Source organism: Arvicola amphibius, chromosome X, assembly GCF_903992535.2.
Source record: "Arvicola amphibius chromosome X, mArvAmp1.2, whole genome shotgun sequence".
NCBI classification, from domain to species: domain Eukaryota; kingdom Metazoa; phylum Chordata; class Mammalia; order Rodentia; family Cricetidae; genus Arvicola; species Arvicola amphibius.
Genome location: NC_052065.1, coordinates 69362724 through 69384754, shown reverse-complemented (window position 1 = coordinate 69384754; position 22031 = coordinate 69362724).

Genomic DNA, 22031 nt, shown 5'->3' with positions numbered 1-22031 from the left:
ATGGCTCTTACAATCTTTCCATTCAATCTTTGATAGTCCCTGAGTCTCAGGTGCTAGAATTTTTGTTTTAGATATATCAGTTGGTCTCTGCATTTTATTCAATTGTGTTTTTCTACAATAGTCTCTATATGCTTCCAAGAGAAGCTTCCTCAATGATGGATGATAGATACAGTATCTGTGGATATGAGGAAAAATATTTAGAATACAATTAGCAATTTTACTGTTTCAGCAAGCTCATAACAGTAAGTTATCCTATAAGATTCATGATGTCACTAGCCACAGATATTTGGCCAGGTTTCTAGTACCAGGCATGTTTTTCTTCCTGGTAACCTGGCATTATGTCTAACAGACAGTCATTAGCTACCAAGATAAGAGGGCCACTATTGCACCTTTGGGAGTATCTTACCCAGCTGATCATTGTTGTTTATAAGTGTCACAGCTGGGTAAAACTAGTGGCTAATTCTCTCTGTTGGCAGCTTGTATATACCTTCTAGTACTGGAAAAACTTCAAGAATTAGAATTAGGTTTTCAGAATAGATCCCGTTCAGGTCTTCCTAGTTTTGTATTAAAAGTGTGCAATGTCTTCAGTAATAGACTTAGCTTTATCTTCTAGGAAGCAACCAAAAGCAACAATACAACTATATTGTTTTTGGAGTCTCTTGAACTACTTACTGTTTTGTACCATTCTAAAGCATATTTATTATGTCTGTCATATAATCTGTGACTCTTTATTGTAGGGGAGCATTCTCACTTTGTAGTAGGGGAACTCACAATTTTGGAGACACTGGTGTCATGTGACAGTTACTGAAAACATCAGCTACAATGAGATGTAGCTGACTGGAAACTAGAAGGTAGGCTCTGTGGGCTATTAAGGGTGAGGCCAGAGAATGTCGCAAACCCTTTGGGAAAGCTCCAGAGGAATCCCAGATATTAAGCACTGAATTGTTTGCACTGTGGGAGCTTGGTTTTGCCATGTGTAAATTATGGTTGTGTCCTGTATCTTTACTCTTGAAATAAAAAAAGGTACTTTATTTTAATATTTCAGGATCAGATAGTTGAGAGATTCTAAATTACTTTAAGAGAAAATTTTGTAATTTTACAGAAAATTTACATTAAAAAATCCTGAATATCTTTTAAGAAACAGCCTTTAAAATATTTAAATTTCTAAAACTGTTGGATATTTTCAACTTATATTTTATTATGGTGTTTTATATAATTTTGACAAATAGATAAATAAATGGCTAAAAATTAGGGCCAGAGCTTTGCACAACAAACATTAAACACAGTTGTAGTTCCATTTTATGTATGATTCAGCAAGACAGTGACCTAAGCAATCTGGCAAAGTGTCTCTCTTTACCTAAGGTCTTTTCAGGATACCAGAGACTAATTTAACAATGAATGAATAACATCCTTGTTTTGTTAACATTATTAAGCTGTAGCTATTTTGAGCTGGAGTTAAAGAAGAAAACAAATCAACAACAAGAAAAAAATTATAAATGTGATATTCTGTAATAGTGCACTATGTAAGGACCAGGAAAATAGAGTTGCCAATGTCTCTATGGACTCTATTTATAATTTAAAAATTGTCCATTGGCATTAAAAAGTTCTTCAGTACTTAAATTGTTATCGTTTACTATAAACTATTAAAATTTATATAAAATAAATAATCAATTTTATATTAAAGATGATTAAGCCTTAGTATGTTCAGAACTATACTTGTAGACATGCTAAGTACTTAATGTGGAATTCCCCTTTGTGTGCTGTGAATATGTTTTACTACCATTGGTTAATAAAGAAGCTGCCTTGGCCTATGGCAGGGCAGCATATAGCATAGCAGGAAATCCAAGCAGAGATAGAGAAGGAAAGAAGGCAGAGTCAGGCAGACACCACGTAGCTGCTAAAGGAGAAAGATGACAGAATCTTACCATTAAACCATGAGTCTCATGATAAAATATAAAATAACAGAAATAGGTAAGTTTAAGATATAAGAGCTAGCTAGAAATATGTCTGAGCCGTTGCCCAAGTAGTTTTGTAATTAATATAGTTTTGTGTGATTATTTGGGTCTGGGAAGCAAGGAAACAATAGTGTAATTTCCCTTTACAAGTACTAATGTAGTTTATTACAGGAAAAAGTCTTATTTAGCCTCCTGTATATGTTTTCAAGGTTAAGCTTAAAGGAAGTAATAAAAGCAAACAAAGGTTGTTTAGCTCAGATATACTTAATAGGTAACAGTCCTCAAATTTGCCAACTATCTTCTGAATATATGGCATTTAGAAGGTTTAAAAGAAAAACTATGTCAGGCAGAGTTTCCCAGCTCCTAGCAGTGACCCTAAAGTCTCTAACAAGATGACGGGGGCACAATGACAACTCCATGTGGTAATGCTAACGACTGGAAAAGTCTGCCCCAATGCCTCACCTGACTCCAGGATCTGGCTCAAACTGTGGACAGCAGAAAACTGAAATGTTCACTGTCCCACTTTTCCTATAACAAGTAAAATTAGTCATCACAATGTTCCTCCTCCACAGGAAATCCTCTCATTTTCTGGGCCTGATGCCTGAAGACCGAAGTCATCCTGGTACCTCTGCCACCAAAACAAAGCCATGGAGATGACAGGAGCCTAGCATAAATGTCTAGGTAACAGACTAATCTTTGTCATTTTATTTGATACATAGGCCATTTGGATTATACTTCCTGCTAAAATTTATTCTTCTCAGATCTCTGATAGTATTGATGGCTAGATAAACTGTAACTTTGTCTGCTTGGACACAACTACCCAAAGGCTTCAGTCATGTTCATCTAGATCTACTAGGTTTCTTCTTAAGAAAAGGCAGACAGGGTGGTCTTGCTAACAGTCTTCATTTTAAGGGATAAACAGTTTTAAGGTGTAACTTTTCACTAAAGAAACATGCCTTGCAATGGTTCCTCTTAATAATAACTACTCATGTATCTCGCAAATGACTGGCTGGAAAGAAAATGTCTAAATTCTACTCAAATTATAAAGGTATAAGAAAATCATCTAAAATATATAAATAATGGGAAATGCTTTAGATTCATTTGCCCATCTTTGCTATTGTTATACTGAGACTTCTTATAGACAACTGTTCAGCTTTCTCTACAATATCGACTTTCAGCACAGTACAGTGGTAAGGCTAATATATCTGAAACTTTTAGCAGTTTTTTTTTTTGTAAATTAAGTATTTATGTAAGCCTCAGGGAGTCAAAGGAGTCAAAAGACTCGAATCAACCTCTCACAGGTCAAAGAAACTCCAGATAAGTACAGCCTAAATTTCCCTACCTGCCTATTCCCAAGGATGAGATCTCATCCCTAGTCTTGCCATTCCTCCTCTTTCCCAATTTGTAGGACAATGGGCCTGAAAGTTCCAACTACAAGATTTCCTTTAAATTACTAGAATTTAACTTTTGTCCATATTCTATATTTGTCTCAGCATATTTTCACTTGGTACCATCCAGGGATCATCTGTGGACTGCAAACAGCTGAGCTCTGAATGTGCTGATAGCTAATGCTTAACAGGCCAGCCTATGTGACTGCTCCCTTTCTCTTCAGCTCGGTCAGCTAAACAAATGTTTCTGATGAATGAATGCCTCATTGCCCAGCTTTTGACTAGCCTTTTTGCCTTCCTAGGACCTGACAATGACATCCTAGTTTCAGCTGGAAGTAGTTATCAAAGAGAATACACCATCCATTGTCCCCAAACAGGCTGAAATGCTAAATCAGAAGAAAACTCCCTGGCATAGGGTACAAAATGGCTACCTATAATGCTAATTGGCATACCAGGTAAGTGGCCTCAGATTTATCAATAGGTAGATTCACTGCCTAAAATAGTTCTACAATATGATAGGTCACATGGCCTTCTTTATGCAGAAAAAAGGTATTATATGACTTTAAGAGAAAATTGCTCTTTCTATACAAACCATGTGGGATTAGAATCTGACAGCACTCAAAGAATCATTACAAAAGGGGATCCTGAGATAAAATAAGTGACGTGTGTCCCATCCATTTCCAGCCTCCTTCTGGATAACTGTGATGTCAGCCACCATAGGGTATTTAGCTCTTCTGCTTCTGTTAATTACTATTGATTCTTGTATCATTGATACTGTAGCTAATTGATAATTCCTATCTTTGTCCCATTAAGTTAATGGTTATTAGGTCCTAATATAAACAAGTACCCATCACAGAATCATGGATTTAACTCAGAATACAACTTAAGTGTGGAACTTTAAGCATTAAAGTTAACCTATAAGCTCTACCTGCCAAGGACAAAATAACTTTCTGGAATGCTGTGAGCTGTAGTTCTTGGAAAATAACAAGCCACACGATTTCCATACCCTAAACAAGTTTTGTTTGCACTATATACACCAGATGTGCTTGATCACATGTAGGCAGAAAGTGTGTAGACAGAAAATATATCAGAATGTATGCTTCTCTTTCTTTGTACCTGATGGCAAATGAAATCAATTGTGGGTTTTGCCTTTTCAAAGCCTTGGAAAATGTGGTTTATGGACATCCCCTAGGAACCTAGGGGTGGACTTGGACAGAGTTCATTTTTTTATGATCAGTATTTAATTAAAGCTTTCTTCAAATTTGGCTCAAAATTGTGGAACTAGTTTTTCTTAGCAAATCTAAGGGTATTAACAACTCCTGTTTTTTTCTCATAGTTTTTATTAAATATGCTTCTATATGCAATTGTTTTAGGAATTTTTAAAAACCCAATTTCTTTTATTCCTTGATTGAACTGTTACCTAATGTCTTTGTATCTTGATTATTTCTTCTTATCTTTTTTGCATACTATTATATACAGAATAGTTGCATAAAATATTTTCTATTCTTGCTGTATGATATAACACATACTTGATCTCAGGGAAAACAACCTCTATGTGCTGATAAGAATAATGTTCATTCCATAGTCATTGAATGTGATGCTGTATACTATTATACTTATGTTTTTTAGATACATTGAATCTAGGATAAATGTTTATCAGGCTGTTTCTTTGGGGAAGTTCTATCTAGATTGTCTGCCAATTTCTAAAAATGGGGTATTAAATATTTCAGTTAATTTCGCATTGGCATATACCTATCATTTTAGGTCTGTTAAAATTTTCTTCATATATGTTTGTGTTCTGTGGGTCCTTGTTTATTTAGATTTGTTATTTCCTTTCACTGAGATGTATGCTTTATAGTTATATAATAACCCTTGCATCCTTTCCTGCTTTTGGTTTAAAGTTTATTTAACATTTATCTAAGAGAAATGTGACTAATCTTGCTTTAGTTTGCCTTCCATTTGCATAAGATATCTTGAATTTACATTCACACTTCTTAGAGATAAAGTGTACTTGAATTTTGAGTTTTATCCATTCAAAGTTTTGTAGTTTTGTGAAAATCAGTGACATTTCCTCTTCAGACTGTAAGATTAGTTCCAAAATGAGGAAAAAGTTTGTGCACTCATATATTATGTGTTTCTTTTTTCCCCTCATATCCTGGAAAATAATTTCTTTATACTTCACTTTTGTGAACTTGTGTCTTTTTTCTCATGAATTTGAGTAAGTAAATTTAACTGCTGTTTTTAACCCTTCTATACCTATACAATGGTAACAGTTTCTGGAATTCAAAAAGCTTCCTATTATTATTTTATTAAAACAAACTTTTTTTATTTTACATACCAATCCCATTTCCCTCATACTCCTCTCCTCCTCTGCTCTCCCCATCTTCCCCCAACCCCAATCCCCATTCATTTCTTAGAAAAGGTGAGGCCTCTCATGGGACGTTAACATCACCTGAGGCAAGAACAAGGCCCTCCTCCCTGTATCTCAGCTAAGCAAGGTATTCCTCCATAGGGAATGGGCTCCAAAAAGCCAGTTTGAAGATGTAAATTATGAAATAATCCCATGCTGTCTCAAAACTGAGTATAATAAAGGGTTATTTATTTAGGGGTAGACTCACAGATCACAGTCCTCTGCATGAACAGGGAACAGGAACCGAATCCAGAAGCCAGGAGAGAAAGCAAGCACATGCTTTGAATCAGCATTTATAGTATAAGAGGCCATGGTCCAGTGGGCTGGTACCTTAAAGTCTACTGGCTGAAGGCGTCCCTACCAGTACCAGTTCATACACTAGTGATAAATAGTGGTTTCATTGCCAGTGGCCCCACAAGCTGCTCAAGCCACACAGCTGCTACCCAGCAGGGCCTAGTCTGGTCCTATGCAAGTTCCCCTGCTGTCAGTCCAGAGTCAGTGACCTCCCACTGTCTCCAGTAAGCTCTTACTGTGGGTATTTCCATTGTGGTCTTGAACCCTTTGCTCAAATTATTGCTCCTCTTTCTTTATGATTGGACTCCAGGAACTCAGCACATTACCTAGCTGTGGATCTCTGAATCTGTTCCCATCAGTTACTGGATGAAGCTTCTATAATGACAAGGTAGTCTTCAATCTGCTTATAGGAGAAGGGCAATTAAGGCACCCTCTTCGCTATGGCTCAGATACTTAGCTGGGGTCATCCTTGTGTGTTCCTGGTAATTTCCCTCATGCCCAGTTTCTCGCTAACCACATAATTGCTCCCTTTATGAAGGTATTTTCCTTGTTCTTCCTCTCTGTCCCTCCCCATCTTGACCTTCCCAATCCCTCATGTTCTTCCCCCAAGTCCCCATACCCCATCAGCATTCCTTTCTCATCCTTCCCCTCTCCCCCACTCCCAATTTACTCAGGAAATCTTGTCTATTTCACCTTCCCAGGGATATTCATGTATGCCTTTCTTTAGGGTCTTCCTTGTTTTCCAGCTTCTCAGGGGCTGTGGACTGTAGTCTGGTTATCCTTTGCTTTATGTCTAGCATCCACTTATGAGTGAGTACAAACTGTGTTTGTCATTCTTGGTCTGGGATACCTCACTTAGGATGGTTTTGTTTCTAGTTCTATTCATTTGCCCACAATTTCAAGATGTCATTGTTTTTATCACTGAGTAAGATTCTATTGTGTAAATTTACCACATTTTCTTTATTCATTCTTCAGTTGAGGGACATCAAGGTTATTTCCAGGTACTGGCTATTATGAATAATGCTGCTATGAACATAGCTGAGCAAATATCCTTGTGATATGAGTGTGCATCTTTTGGGTATATGCCCAAGAGTGGTATTGCTAGATCGTTGCAGGGGGGTTGCTTGTTTGTCCCGACTGCTCAACTAGCTTAGCCTCAAAATAACCACACAGAAATTGTATTAATTAAATCACTGCTTGGACCATTAGTTCTAGTTTCTTATTGGCTAATTCTTACATCTTAATTTAACCCATTACTATTAATTTGTGTATCGCTACGTGGCAGTGGCTTACTAGGTAAAATTCCCAGTATCTGTCTCTGGAGGACCCATGGTGTCTCTGTCTCTGCTTTCTTCCTCCCAGAATTCAGTTCTGTCTTCTCCCACCTACCTAAGTTCTGTCCTATCAGGCCAAGGCAGTTACTTTATTCATTAACCAATACAAGCAACACACATAGGGGACTCCCACATCACTAGATCTTGAGGTATGTTGATTCCCAATTTACTGAGAAATTGCCATATTGATCTCCAAAGTGGCTGTACAAGTTTGCACTCTCACCAGCAATGGAGAAGTGTTCCCCTTATTCCACGTCCTCTCCAGCATAAGCTGTCATTAATATTTTTGATCTTAGCCATTATGACAGATATAAGATGCTATTCCAGAGTTGTTTTGATTTGCACGTATGAATTATTTTTAACCCTTTAGTGTTTTTATACCTTTCTAGGACACCAAATTTAAACTATTTACCTTTAAAATCTAAACAAGAATATTCTTGTAAGCTGCCTTCATTCTTGATCTTAATTTGCTTCCAAATGCTTATTTTCAAACATATTGCATTTGAGTTTACTGATTCTTTAGTTTGACTTATCCCACTATGATAGTTAATATTATCAACACATCTGGAATCATTTAGGAAATAACTATCTGGGTATGTCTGTGAGGGGTTTTGGATAGTGATACTTGAGCTGGGAAGATCTTCCCAATTGATGGACTTTGGAACCTTTAAAGCCTATAAGAACTCATGAATTTGGACTGAATAAATTTTCTTTAAGAATTGGCTATGAGCCTAAGTGAAAAAATATAGACATATATGGTTGAAACGTGATATGTTTCAATATTGAGAAGGGGAAGACTTATGATTAATTTGACTGTCAATGTTGTTGTCATTCATGATGGGGATGAACCAAGGCCAGTCCCACGAGGGGCAGCCAGTGACCTGAGGCTTCTGCAGGTCCCCTGGGGGTGAGAGAAAGACATATACCATGTAGAAAGAACTTGGGTGTAGAGTTTATTGGGGGGGAGAAGAAGAGAGAAAGAAAGAGAAGAAAAAAGGGGGAAGGAGAGAAGGAAGCGAGAAAAGAGAGATGCAGAAGCTGCCTCTTCAGAAAAAAGACAGACAGAAAGATAGTAGGCAGAAGAGGAGGCAGAGATCTTCTTGCCTTGGTAGAAAGGCAGAGATTGGTAGTCGGCAGGGCTTGTCTCTTAAGGGAACAGGGTATCCAGGTCAAGCCATCAGATTTACTTTTACAACAAAAGCTACAGGATCTATTAGCATCCAGGAGACAAGCCAGTGAAAATGTCTGTGGGGGATTTTCTAGATTGGGTCAAGTGAGATGGGAAGACTTCCCACCATACGGACAGACAGACAGGCACTTACACCATACACGTACACACACACACACACACACACACACACACACACACACACACACACACACACTATGGTATCCCAAGTCTATGGACTGAAGTTCCAGACTGCACAAAGAAAAAACAATTGAGCTAAGAGCTAAGTACCAGCAGTCATCTCTCAGCTCCTCAAAGTAAATGTAGTGTGATCCTGACTCATATTTTTACTGCCATGCAATAAACACCTTGATGGGTTACACCCTCAAATTGTGAGCCAAAATAATCCTCCTCCTCCTCTAGTTGCCTTAGTGTGATATTTTTGTTACATTGTGTAAAGTAATAATATATCAAATGTTAATTTCACCAAGTATTGTGTGCAGCTAAAGAATTTCTTCTTGATTTTTAAAATTGTTTTCCAATCCTGCCGAATTTTCTTTGTGAATACCAAAACATTATTCTGTGTTCTTTAAACTCATTGAATTTCTTTAAATAACAGTTTTAAATATTCTATCTGTGCGTTCTATACTGATCACTATCTGATAATTGTCTGTTACGTTACGAGGTGGTTTCTTAGTTTTCTTAATACTCTCAAAGCTTTGTGACATCAACTATGAATTAAAGGATTATTTGGATGATTTTTTTCTTGCTGGGAGAAAATACCTGCTAGAAACATGAGGAGAGAAAGGGTTTGTTTTAGTTTATAATTTTAGAGGGTACAGTCCTTCATAATGGGGATGGCATGGTAGCAAAAGCACAAAGCTACTTGTTCACACCTGGATAAATACTAAAGCAAGGAAAGCCCAAATATGGTTACTCATCTGACTTTGCCCTTTGTCTCTTTTCTGTCTGAGCAGCCAGCCCATAGGATGTTGGTACTCACTTCAAGGTGAGTCATCCCCTCTCAGTTAATTGTCTTTTGTAACACCCTGGCAGCCATGCTCACAGGTGTGATTTATCAATGCCCCCAGGCATTTCTTGATCTAATTAAACTGCCAATCAAAGTTAACTGTCCCCAAGGATTAGGTATTTATTTCAGCCTTCTTAATGTAGATTTGTTTGTACCTGCTTTCTAGAAATGTAAGCAAACTCTTTTCTCTGAGCCTATATTCACCCCCACTATTACACCACTGAGTAGGAGTCTAGATAATAATTACCTAGACACACACTCATAACCAGATTTTACCAACTTTTAATAATCTTTCAAAAATTTAACAATATGTAGTTACAAACACTGATTAAATAAGATCATTCATGATCTAATCCTCTCTAGAAATACACCCAAAGATCTCTCAAATAGGCATCTCCCAGTACAGTCAAGTTTAAAATTATGATTAACAACCATAGCTGATTTCTACTTTTAGTCTCTTATTGTTAGAAAAGATATATAGTTTCAGGTTTTTAAAGTTTAAACTTATTCTATGACCTTATTTGTAATCTATTCTAAGGAACATTTTATATTCTAAAAAATAAATGTATAAACTTCACCTGCTTGTTGAAATACCCTTTAAATATCTCTTAATTCTATGCTTTTCAGTCTAGTATTTGTTGTTTTTTCAAGAGATTTGTCAAATGATAAAACCAATGTTTGCAATTTCCCACTATTATTCTTTGAAATTTAATTATCCTTTTAAATCTGATGTTTGTTATGTAAGGTTGACTTCTCTAGTACTAGATGAATATAAATTCATCATAATGACTATTTATATTACATAATCATTTATTTTCCTTTGTATAAATTGTTGTCTTAAAGTCTGTTTTGTCTGGGATGGGGTGATGGGTCTTCTAGTAAGAGCACGTGAAGTTCTTGAAAAAAATCAAAGTTCAATTTTTAACATCCACGGCACCTCACCACCATCTGTAAATCCAGTTCCAGGAGAGCTATACATACATGCAGGCAACATACTCAAACAGGTAAAATAAAAATAGACAAAACTTTTTAAAAAATTTTTTAGACAAAACTTTTTAAAATATATTTTGCCTCAAGTATATTCTTGCTCAGTTTTTATTCTTTTGAGAAAGAATATCCTTCCATTTAAATTTTTCTAATTCTGTGTGCCTTTACTGATGAACTCAGTTTCTCATAATCAGTTTATTTTCTTATTTATACAATCTTTGTCTTGCAACTGTTGAATTTCATATATTCATGATTATTTCTGAGTAATTACATGTTCCTGTTATTTTCTTAAGTTTCTTACTGTTTTTTGAAAATCATTTGTTCCTTTCTTACAGTTATTTTGTTAATTTTCATATCATTTGTTCTAATTTTCATCTACTATACTTTTCAATTTTGATTATTTAAGATTTCTCATTGTTTATAGCTGCTCTTCACATGGATTTTAAATTGGTAAATATTCTCATAATGGTTATTATCTTTAATTTTTTTCTGGATGAAGGACTCTTTCATTCATGTTTGCAAGGCCAGTCTTATATTAACACACTCCTTTTATTTTGGTTTCTCTTATAAAATATTATTTCTTCATTTATAGTTAATAGACTTGATCTTGCCACCTGCACAGGTGAGAAGCACTGAGCTGGTCTCAGCTACCTTCCTTAAACAAGATGCGACAGTCTGCTCACAAACCCCATCCAAATGCTCTGACTCTCTCAAGAGCCAGAGGTCACAATAGCAGCATAGCATGGCTTTTTCTTCTTTTGCTATGGCTGAGTCAGGAAAACATCTCTTTTTTTGGTTTTTCGAAACAGGGTTTCCCTGTAGTTTCTAGAGCCTGTCCTGGAACTAGCTATTGTAGACCAGGCTGGCCTCGAACTCAGAGATCCGCCTGCCTCTGCCTCCCGAGTGCTGGGATTAAAGGCGTGCGCCACCATCACCAGGCTAGGAAAACCTCTCTTAAAGGAGCTGTGGCATACTACCAGCAAACAGCAAAACACTGTGTTAAACTCTGTATTTTTGTGTTTAAAATTAAGCTCTCTCAGGTTTTTAAGGGGATTTAGTCCACAACGTTGGTGCCAATTGTACACAAAATTAATGAATTTCAGAGCTGGGTCTTTGTGAAGATAAACAAAACTGGCAGACTCTTTGTCCAAATAACCCTAAGAAAGAAAGAGATGACCCTATTTGACTGTCATAAAAGAACAGAGAAACATTCTAACAAACTCTGAAGAAACACAGATTGCTATAAGGGAATACTGTAAATATTTCTGCACCATTACATGGTTTCAACAAAAGGCAATGTGGACAAGGAAAATGCAATGGGAGGTGAACTTGATCAAAATACATGATACGAATAAATGGAGTTGTTCAAAAATTAATTTGAAAGTAGAATAACCTGACATCCCAAATTAGACTGGCTTTATGATAGGGAGTGGCTATTTATAAAAGTAAATATACTTTTAAAAAATAGTCTAACTTCAAAAAGAATCCCATCGCTTACAGAGACAGTATTGGGGTTTAGTAGAGGGTCATGGAAAGAAATACTTCCTACTAAAGGAGGGAGGTTAATTAAGGCAGAGGTGAAACAAAGTTGCCCTTTCAAATCAGCTGAAAAGAGTCTGCCAATATGATATGATATTTGATTTGCTGGACTCTCTACCTGGCATGCTTAACTGTTGCCCAAAAACTATTTGCTAAATAGCAGAAACTGCATCATCGCTTTCAGAAAATTAGTTTAGTCTTTGAATATTCATCACATATATTTATTGAAATAAAGGCTAATATTTAGCCTTTGATGGTGGGAGTACAGACAGGTATAACCTCTCTGGAAACTAGTATGATAATTTCTTAGAAAATTATGAAACAATTTACCTCAAGACCCAGAAATACCACTTTGGGGCATATACCCAAAGGAAGCTCATTCATTCAACAAGGAAATGTGTTCAACTATGTTCATAACAGCATTATTGGTAATAGCCAGAACCTGGAAACAACCTAAATGCACCTCAACTGAAGAACAGATAAGGAAAGTGTGGTACATTTACACAATGGAGTACTACTTAGCAGTTAAAAAGTAATGATATCTTGAAAGTTGCAGGCAAATGGATGGTTCTAGAAAACATCATATTGAGTGAGGTAACTCAGACCCAGAAATACAAATATGTACTCACTCATAAGTGGCTTTTAGACATAAAGCAAAGAAAACCAGTTTATAATTCACAATCCCAGAGAACCTGGACAACAAAGAGGACCCTAAGAGAGACATGAATAGATCTAAATAGGAAGGAGAAAATGACAAGATCTCTTGAGTAAATTGGGAGTGTGAGGGTCATGGGAGAATATAGAAGGGGAGAGGGGAGGAAGAGAGGGGAGTGGAGAAATATGTATAGTTCAATAAAACATAATAATAAATTTCACAAAAATTATTTTCTAAATACACATATGCAGAAAGTCCTCTTATACAGAAATTCAAAGTTCTTAGCTAATATCAGATGCTTGAGCAATACCTAGTTTTTCGAATATGATCTTAGTACCAAGGATTTGCATGTTACTTTTCTATGTCTGTTTTTATTATGTAAAATGGGATTAAAATTAGAATCCTAGAGTGGCTGTGAAAATAAGATGAGAAAATACATGGGAAAAGGTTAGCAATGTATTTGATATACAATAATGCATTTGTAATTACATTATGGTAATTTATTTTATAAAATAACGATATCTTAAAGCTTTGTATATAAGTATGCATATATACATATCAACCTTTGGTGTCATTTTTAAGTTCCTAATGGAAATAGACTACAAATTTTCCATTTTTCTCTTTTAGTGAAATAATTTTTACAATATTTATTTAGTCATAAGTTGAATTGAACTGCTTGATACTGGAAATTTGAAAGATTAAGGGAGAAAAGTAAAGATAATATATAAGTCCTTTAAAGGCAACTAATTATTTCAACAGAAGGCTCTATACAAATATATAACAATGTTAATATTTCTATTTGTCTAAAGTCATATATATATAATTCCTACCATCAAGAATAAAAGCCTACTGAAATAATATTTATTGTCATTGCTCTATGTGTATGTGTGTGTGTAAACAGAAACCTTTCCTTATTATTTTATAATCTACTTTGCCTCCTCAGTAGTTATTCTTGTAGAGGTCTTAACAGTACTGATAAACATACATTCCATAGTTAAAATAATCATGTATGATATTTGGAAAAATGAGCTCTTAAAATTTGATTTTCAGGGTTTATCACATTATCACTTTTATCAATTCCCTTTTAGTTGTGCAGCCAAATGAATCTAAAGCTGATTGTTGAGAAGAACAAAATATCTGAATAGAAATCACATTTCAATTGTCAGACTATTGCTTGATAATTGACCTTTTGCTTTAAGGATAGATTATAGATTATGGTCACTTCAATGTACGCTCTAAGGAAATATCTGTTTAGCAACTTTACATACATTTTAGAATGATTGTAACTTATATATTTTTAATTTACCTTTTCTTTTCTTAGAATTAAATTTGTTTTGTTTACTGCAATAACCAAGAAAATGAAACAATATCACAATGTATTTCAAGGAATAATATTTTTGACACAAAAATCTTTTGAGGCAATGAAAAGAATTGTGATTAATATCTAGAAAACATGCTGTTTATATATGTATTCTTGTTGGATTTTAAATATATTTGAGCTTGTAATTAATATTAATGATTGTTTCTAAACATATCAAAAACTAGCATGTTTCAATTTTATCACAACTTTCAATAAAATGTTTTTAATAGTAGAATTTATGCAACAAATAATGCTAGGTTACAATATTTAACTGCTTGTAGAATACAGCTAGCACCCAGGAGGCTAATTTGTTTGCATTAGTTGGTCAGGTCAACTGCTTAAAAAATGCAGATTGTAGAACTACTGGTAGATTGCATTACATGATTTAAATAAATAGTGGCAATTTGTCAATGTCATCTTAACTTCAACATTTCTTCGGAAACATCAGGAAACAGTAATTCCCACTAAACTGACCTTTTATTTTTTTTAATGTGATGACCTAGATCTTGTTCTTAGTAGATCATTCTTGTAAGTTTGATACAATTTATTTTCAATAAGCATACTTTCAGAAAATAGTTTCAGAGAGCAATGGAAAGGTTTTTGTTGGAATCCAAATTAATTAAATGTTGAAAATAATGGATTAAAAAATAATCTTTTTTCTGATACAATTCGAAAATAATTGTAAACGAGATTTTTGGGTTGTGTGTGTGTGTATGCATTTGTGTGTGCATGTGCGTGTGCGTGTGCATGTGCGTGTGTGTGTGTGTGTGTGTGTGTGTAGATGGAGAGGAGGGTGAGTGGTATCCTATATATGTGGTATCATATATATTTTTCAACATTTATTTTCCTGGACACAGTTCTTTTCTGTGTTTTATTTAATTTTATTTTTGGTATTCACTATTTTTTTTATGAAGTATATATTGTGAATAGTGTCTACCCAAAATATCAATGTAGATATTTAGTTAACTTATTAATGTAATCCAAAATAAAACACCAGAGGAAGTAGAAAAGTATGATACTCTTCTATCTTCTGATACATAAAATAAACAGACATGATTCTGACAATAAATGTTACCTAAACCAAATCCTGCTAAAATAAAAAGTATTGTGTTGTTACTTGAAAATAGAAAACCTAGAAAATTTAGCATATGCCCTATTTTATCTAATAGGAAAAAATGAGTGACTTACTTCTTGAGAAATAATCAAGTTAAGAATTTAGTTTTTAGAGTAATTTTAGTTAAGTCGTGGTACTCAAGAATGAGAAATCCAATTTGATTTAAGGCTTCATTTTATTTATTGCTCTTGTTACATGTTTTCTGAATGTGTACTATTTATACCAAGTACTAGATATAAAGACAACAAATGAGCTACCTAAGTTCATCCTTTTGAAGTCTACTACCTAAGAGAAAGGAAATATGTTTAACATAGTTACCAAACAGTATAAATTGATAACTTTCAAGTTATTTAAGTCTTTTGAAGGAAAATACAAGTGCCTAATTGTGAGAGTTTGCAATGATAAGCTGATGAATATTTTGAGTGAAAGCCAAGAAAACACTCTGTGAGAAAACATTTAAGCTATGACTTATAAAAATGTGTAGAATTAAATTTGAGTAGGCAGGAAAGTATTGTAGCAACATCAAAAGTATGTACAAAGTCCCAAAGTAGGAAGCACATAGGTTTATGCCCTTAAAAAAGGCCACTGTAATGTGCAGTAAGTGAAAGATAGGATGAATGACATGAATTTCAGTTTTCTTTTATACCTGAATAACATCCGATTGTATATATGTACCACATTTTCATTATCCATTTATGAGTTGGTTTAAAAATGGTGCAGCCACTGTGGAAATCAATACAAAGGTTCCCCAAAGCTAGAAACAGTTACCCATGAATAAGCTATATCACTACTGCACATATTCTCAAAGGACTTTCTTTTATTACTCTAGTATGATGCCTTACTACAGAGATGCTTGCTCATCCACACTCGCAGTTGCTCTAATCATAATAGTGAGCAAATAGGAACAGCCTATAACATCTTTTCTTTTTAATTCTAAGTTTTACTTAATAGACTTTGAAGTTACATTGGTAGTATTCAAATTTGATTTAACTTTTTTCCTTCTTGGTGAACTGAATCCTTGAGTTTTATAAAATGTCTCATTGTTTACAGCAATGCTCATTGACTTTAAAATTAATTTTTCTTGTAGATGGAGCAATAGGGCTGCATCCTGCCACCCGGCTAGCTTTATACTGAAATAATTACACAGAAACTGTATTCATTTAAACACTGCTTGGCCCATTAGTTTCAGCCTCTTATTGGCTAATTCTCACATCTTGCTTTAACCCATATTTAGTAATCTGTGTAGCAGCATGAGGTGGTCGCTTACCAGGAGAGATCTTAACCTGCGTCTGTCTTGTAGAGGAGAAGCATGGCGACTGACTATAGCAACTGCCTGAAGCGTCTGCCTTCTCTCTCCCAGAATTCTGTTCTGTCTACTCTGCCTACCTAATTTTCTGTCCTATTATAAGGCCAAGGCAGTTTCTTTATTAACCAATAAAAGTAACACATAGACACTCCTCCATCATTTTCTTTTTCTTTTTTGATGCATTAACTACTCTATATTTTCTATCCACTAGTGTAAGCATTTCTATTTTCATCCTTTTCCTTTCAGTCATTCTGTTCCTTAATGCTAAATATATGATGTTTGATTTGGTGTACTTTTTATTTTCATGTGTTCTGATATGGATTATTGATATTTAATATAGTTTTTGATATCTTTATTTATGTCTCATATTTACCATTTGTTCAATCTTATTCAATTAATTCTTTTATCTTTCTCTTTTCCCATATTCATTTGGGTTTGTTAAATTTATTTTTATTAATATATATTTTTTCTAGAACATATATTCTTCATATTATTGTTATCATGAATTTTATTTGCACATATATGAAGTGTGTAAAATACATAAAACATTATATTTAATTTATAATGTATTCATTTATATATATAAATTTATTAAATATTTTTAATACTCTTCATTACTCCCTCTTCCTTTACATGATTCAATTTCAGATAACATTTTAGAGTTTGAAGACCTTTTATTATTAACTGTGTAAGGTTGTAAATGTTTCCAATTTTTATCTTTAAGAAGTTTTCTTACATCAATTTTATTTTCTTTTACAATATCTAGAATCCTTCAATCTCTTTCTTATTTTAAATTCACTATTCCATACCTGAGGAGCTTGCTCATACAGTAAATATATTTACCAAGAACCTTACTTCATATCCTCAGTACTCCTCCAAAAGGTACATGTACCCCATGCATGCCAATATAGCCCAGTCCTGTGAACTGCAGAAATAGGAGGATCATTGGAGATGCCAACCAAGACTGGGGTTCAGTTACAGACCCTGTCTCAAGGATATAAAGCAGAAAATGATAGAGCAGTTCATTCATTATCCCCAGGCTTCCACACGCTTGCACAGTGTGAGCATATACCACATACATATCATATCATATCATATCATATCATATCATATCATATATCATATCATAGAATTCAGCCATGTCTTATTACATATTGATCCCTTAATATTAATATGTTTGGGCTCTTTAATATAGGCTATTTTCTAAAGCTATTCATTTAGTTTTCAACTGTTTTGTAAAGATTTTCCTAGATGTGCTTTATATTATATTTTCCCATTGGCTATTGGCAGTCAAATTTTGATGGTTTAGCTTGAAATATTTCTTAGTTTTGAAAATTTCTATCTTATGTACATATGTAAAAGCATATCTTTGAAGATCATCATTGTTTCATCCTTCATGAACTGTAATTACATGGGCGTTACAACTTTGGGCAACATTTTATCTATCCCTAACATTATTTTGGTCTTTTCTGTCATTTCTTTCCTTAGAATTTTAGTATAAAAATTATGTAGTGACTTCTCTTCCTGAGGTTCTTTTTCTTCTAAACTCTGTTAAACCGTCAAAGAAAAGAATGTGTCCTCAGCATGTAGCCCATGCTTACCCAAGAATCAGATCACTCCCTATAGAGTAAAAATGGCAGAGAATATCATGATTACTTCAGTATTCTACCATGTCTTTAAGATACTTGGCCTTCAAGTTTTGACTGTCTTGTTTGCTTTCTGATCATTTTAGATAGTTTATTTACTTAAATTGTTTATTTTCTATAGTTATTTTGGCTAAATATTATTTCTAATACAAGTGTTTCCATCATATTGAGAAAAAGAAATCCTCAGCTTGTGTACTTATATATGTTATATCCATCAATTTTTAATTTGTTATATATAAAAACAAAATGCTTTCTCCAACACTAAAGGCATCAAAGCCACCCTAACCAAGGAATTATTTCCAGGACAGCCAAAGCTATACAAAGAAACCCTGCCTCAAAAACAAATCAATTCCAAAGGTTCTGTAGAACATGCACATATTTTCTATAAAAACTGTAACCTTCATCTTCACATTGTTCCTTAGTTAAGTATATGTAAGCACAAAATTGTCAAATACATGCTCAACCAGAGTGATTCTAACTTCAAATCACAGGACAGCTTCATTATGCTGCCTAAGAAACATAAGAAAACAGTATTTTAATAACTATTTGAGGTATACTTATATTATTTTATATATATGGTGTTTTTCCTGCATGCATTTCTATGTACCATGTCTGTGCATAGAAACAGAAGAGGGTGTTAGATTCCCTGGAACTAGAATGCTGGCAATCAAATACGGGTTTTCTCATGGAGCAACCTGTGCTCTTAATCACTGAGCACTGAGCAGTCTCCCCTGCCCCAAAATACTTTGCCTTAAATAAGAACATTTTATCTTTGTTTCTTTTATGCCACAAACATTTTTATATACAATTTCTTAAAATGTTAAATTCATGAAGGTTGCATAGAATATTTATATCTATTTCACGTGATCAAGAAATATCTTAGGATTTATTTCTTGAAAAAGGCAGACTAGAACTAATCACTCATTTGGGTTGAATTTTATAAGTAAAAATTATTGTCACTTTGAAATTCCCATGAGTTTGTCACATAATCCTGCTCATCCTATTTCAAAACGCTTAGTAAATTGTGTCCATGTAGTCCAGAAACCCATTAAGTGGTTGAAAAGTAGTATGTTTATCCATGTGTCTGATTATCTTGACCAAGAACTTGGTGGCAATGTGTTGCTATGTATTTAATCTCAGCACTCCCCGGAGGGAGGCAGGCATATCTTTGTGACTTTGAGCCTAACCTGACCTATATAGAGGGCTTCATAACAGCCAAGGCTACATAGAGAGTCCCTGTCTCAACAACAAAAACTCAGTGGCTATAAGTATGTATAGTATATACCTAAGAATAAAGCTAGTTATTCATGAGGAAATTTGTTTCATTTCATTTTTAGTTTTTTAACTAGTTGAACATTCTAGTATATATATATATATATATATATTCTAGTATATATATATATTCCCCTGCATTTCTGAAAAGCTTTACTTTCCTCTATTTCCCATTTAACCTTTACTTTTGCCTTAGGCTGTAGATAGAGCAAGTGATTGAAGGCAGAATAAATAGCAGTCATGGATAATTTAATTCAAAATTTTGTGTAGAGATTGGAAAAGGGAAATGAAATCCCGATAATATACCTCTATTCCTCTACCTCTGACCAGAAAATGACCCACCTCTTTCAAGTATGATCATTCTATTCAAATAGTGAACAAGCCAACTCCTTCAGGGATGGTCATTCTATTCAAATAATAAATGCTTTAAAATATTTCTACTTGGAGCAAGAATTAGGAAGAGGATGTCTTTTTTTACCACCCAGATCATGCACATCCTTTCTGGCAGCCAAGGCAGTGACAAAAGACCCATCTAACTAAAACACCCCTCTAGGCATAGTTGGTGAAATAATAAAGCTATCTTCTGTAATGTGTGGCTACATTACATGATGGTTAATTACATTGTTATGACTATACTTAAAAGCAACATGTAAATGATATCAATGATATCCCATAATAAAAATAAAAACTATCAATCCTATTTTGTGAAATTTTATTATAAAAAGGAGTGACATTTTACTGAATGGTACTAACAGGTAAGCAGGAGGATATTACATACCATGCAAAAAGATTTAGCATTTTTATCTCCTATATTTTTTCTTCATCTAATGAGGAAAAAGTTATGCAGAAAAGAAAAGATAAAAAATGATATTCTTGAGTAATATACATCTCAAAGAATTAACTGTAATAAGAAATAAACCCCCAGAACTTCAATCAGCATCTCACATCTTCAGTATGTTCTTTTATTGAATTATGTTGGTCCAAACAAAATATAGCTCAGACACGTTGTGAAATACTAGTTTAAACTGTGTTGAATTTGTTTATGCTGTGGAATATTTGTTAAACGTTGCAAAAATGTGTTGCATTCATTTACTTGTAAAGCTGTGTTACTTTGCCTGTCTAAAACACATGATTGGTCTAATACAGAGCTGAACAGCCAATAACTAGGCAGAAGAGGGATAGGTGGGACTCTGAGGTAGAAAGAATAAATAGAAGAAGAAATCTAGGCTCAAGAGAGAAGAGCAATGAGTAGGAAAAGGAGAAGGAGAAGACTCCAGGAGTTAGCCACACAGCCAGCATGGGGTAAGAAGGAAATATATATATATATATATATATATATATATATATATATATATACACACACACACACACACACACACACAAACACACACACACACACACACACACATATATATATATATATATATATATATATATATATATATATATGATAATGGAATGTAAAAAGCCCAGAGACAAACAAAGTTAAAGAGAAATGGAATAATTTAAGTTAGAAAAGGGGCTATAAACAAGTCAAGCTAAGGCCAGAACAATAAGTCTTCATGTGTTTATTTGGGAGCTGGGTGTCAGGTCCCCAAAGAGTAAAAAACAAACAAACAACAAAAAAGTCCACAGATACGTTACCCTTTCTGTTGCCATTGTCTCTGCCAAAACTGCATTTTCTCCTGTCTACTGTAACCTAATATCCTATTAAGTTGTCTCTCTGGAAACTGTATTTTCTGTTTAAAACACTTCATGATCTTCCATAATACTTAGAAAAATAAAACATAATACCGTAGTAAGCTCTATATCAACTCAATGAACAGTCATGAATAAGGAAAAAGTATAATTAAAACAGAGCTGTGCTTTGTTAGACCATCGTGAAGGTAAAAGCAAGTTCAGAAAGCTACTCTTCTGAGTGACTATTCTCGGTCATTGCATCAGGGAAAGGTCATGGAGAAACAGGCCACCGAGGAGTCTGTAAGGTGATATTTACAAGGTGATGGGATGAGCATGCAGTAGACACACCTGTGCACCACAGAGACACTGACTCAACAGCATTGCATGGACAAAGTCCTCTTAGAGACATCCTCAAATCAGCTAAAGGGTCTTACTTTTCAGACAAATACCAAAGCATCTGAGTCAAAGCCAGTTAGAAAATTTCTGGAACACCTCAACCATATATTTTCTCCTTGGTTAATTAATGTGCAATAAAGAGAAAATTCTCAACATCTAGTTTCTCCTTCACAAATGAAATGGAAGTAAACACAATATTCAGACATTTTGGTGAAAGAAATATTTTTAAGGGAAAGTTTGTTTTTCTGGTATATCCACATTGGCAGGGAAAATGATTATGTGCCTCACTACAAAAAAAAAAAAACAAACTAAAAACCCAAAACTAAATAACAAAAAGCAAAGCAATGGCAATTTGTACTTTTAAAAATATCACTAGTATAATCTCTTTTTTCTGCTCCATGGGAACACAGAAGAAAAAAACTACAACCCTTGACTTCTTGTGTGAAGGCTGAGTTGGTACAAACATCCAAAATTCTGGTTTGTAGCACCAACTAGAG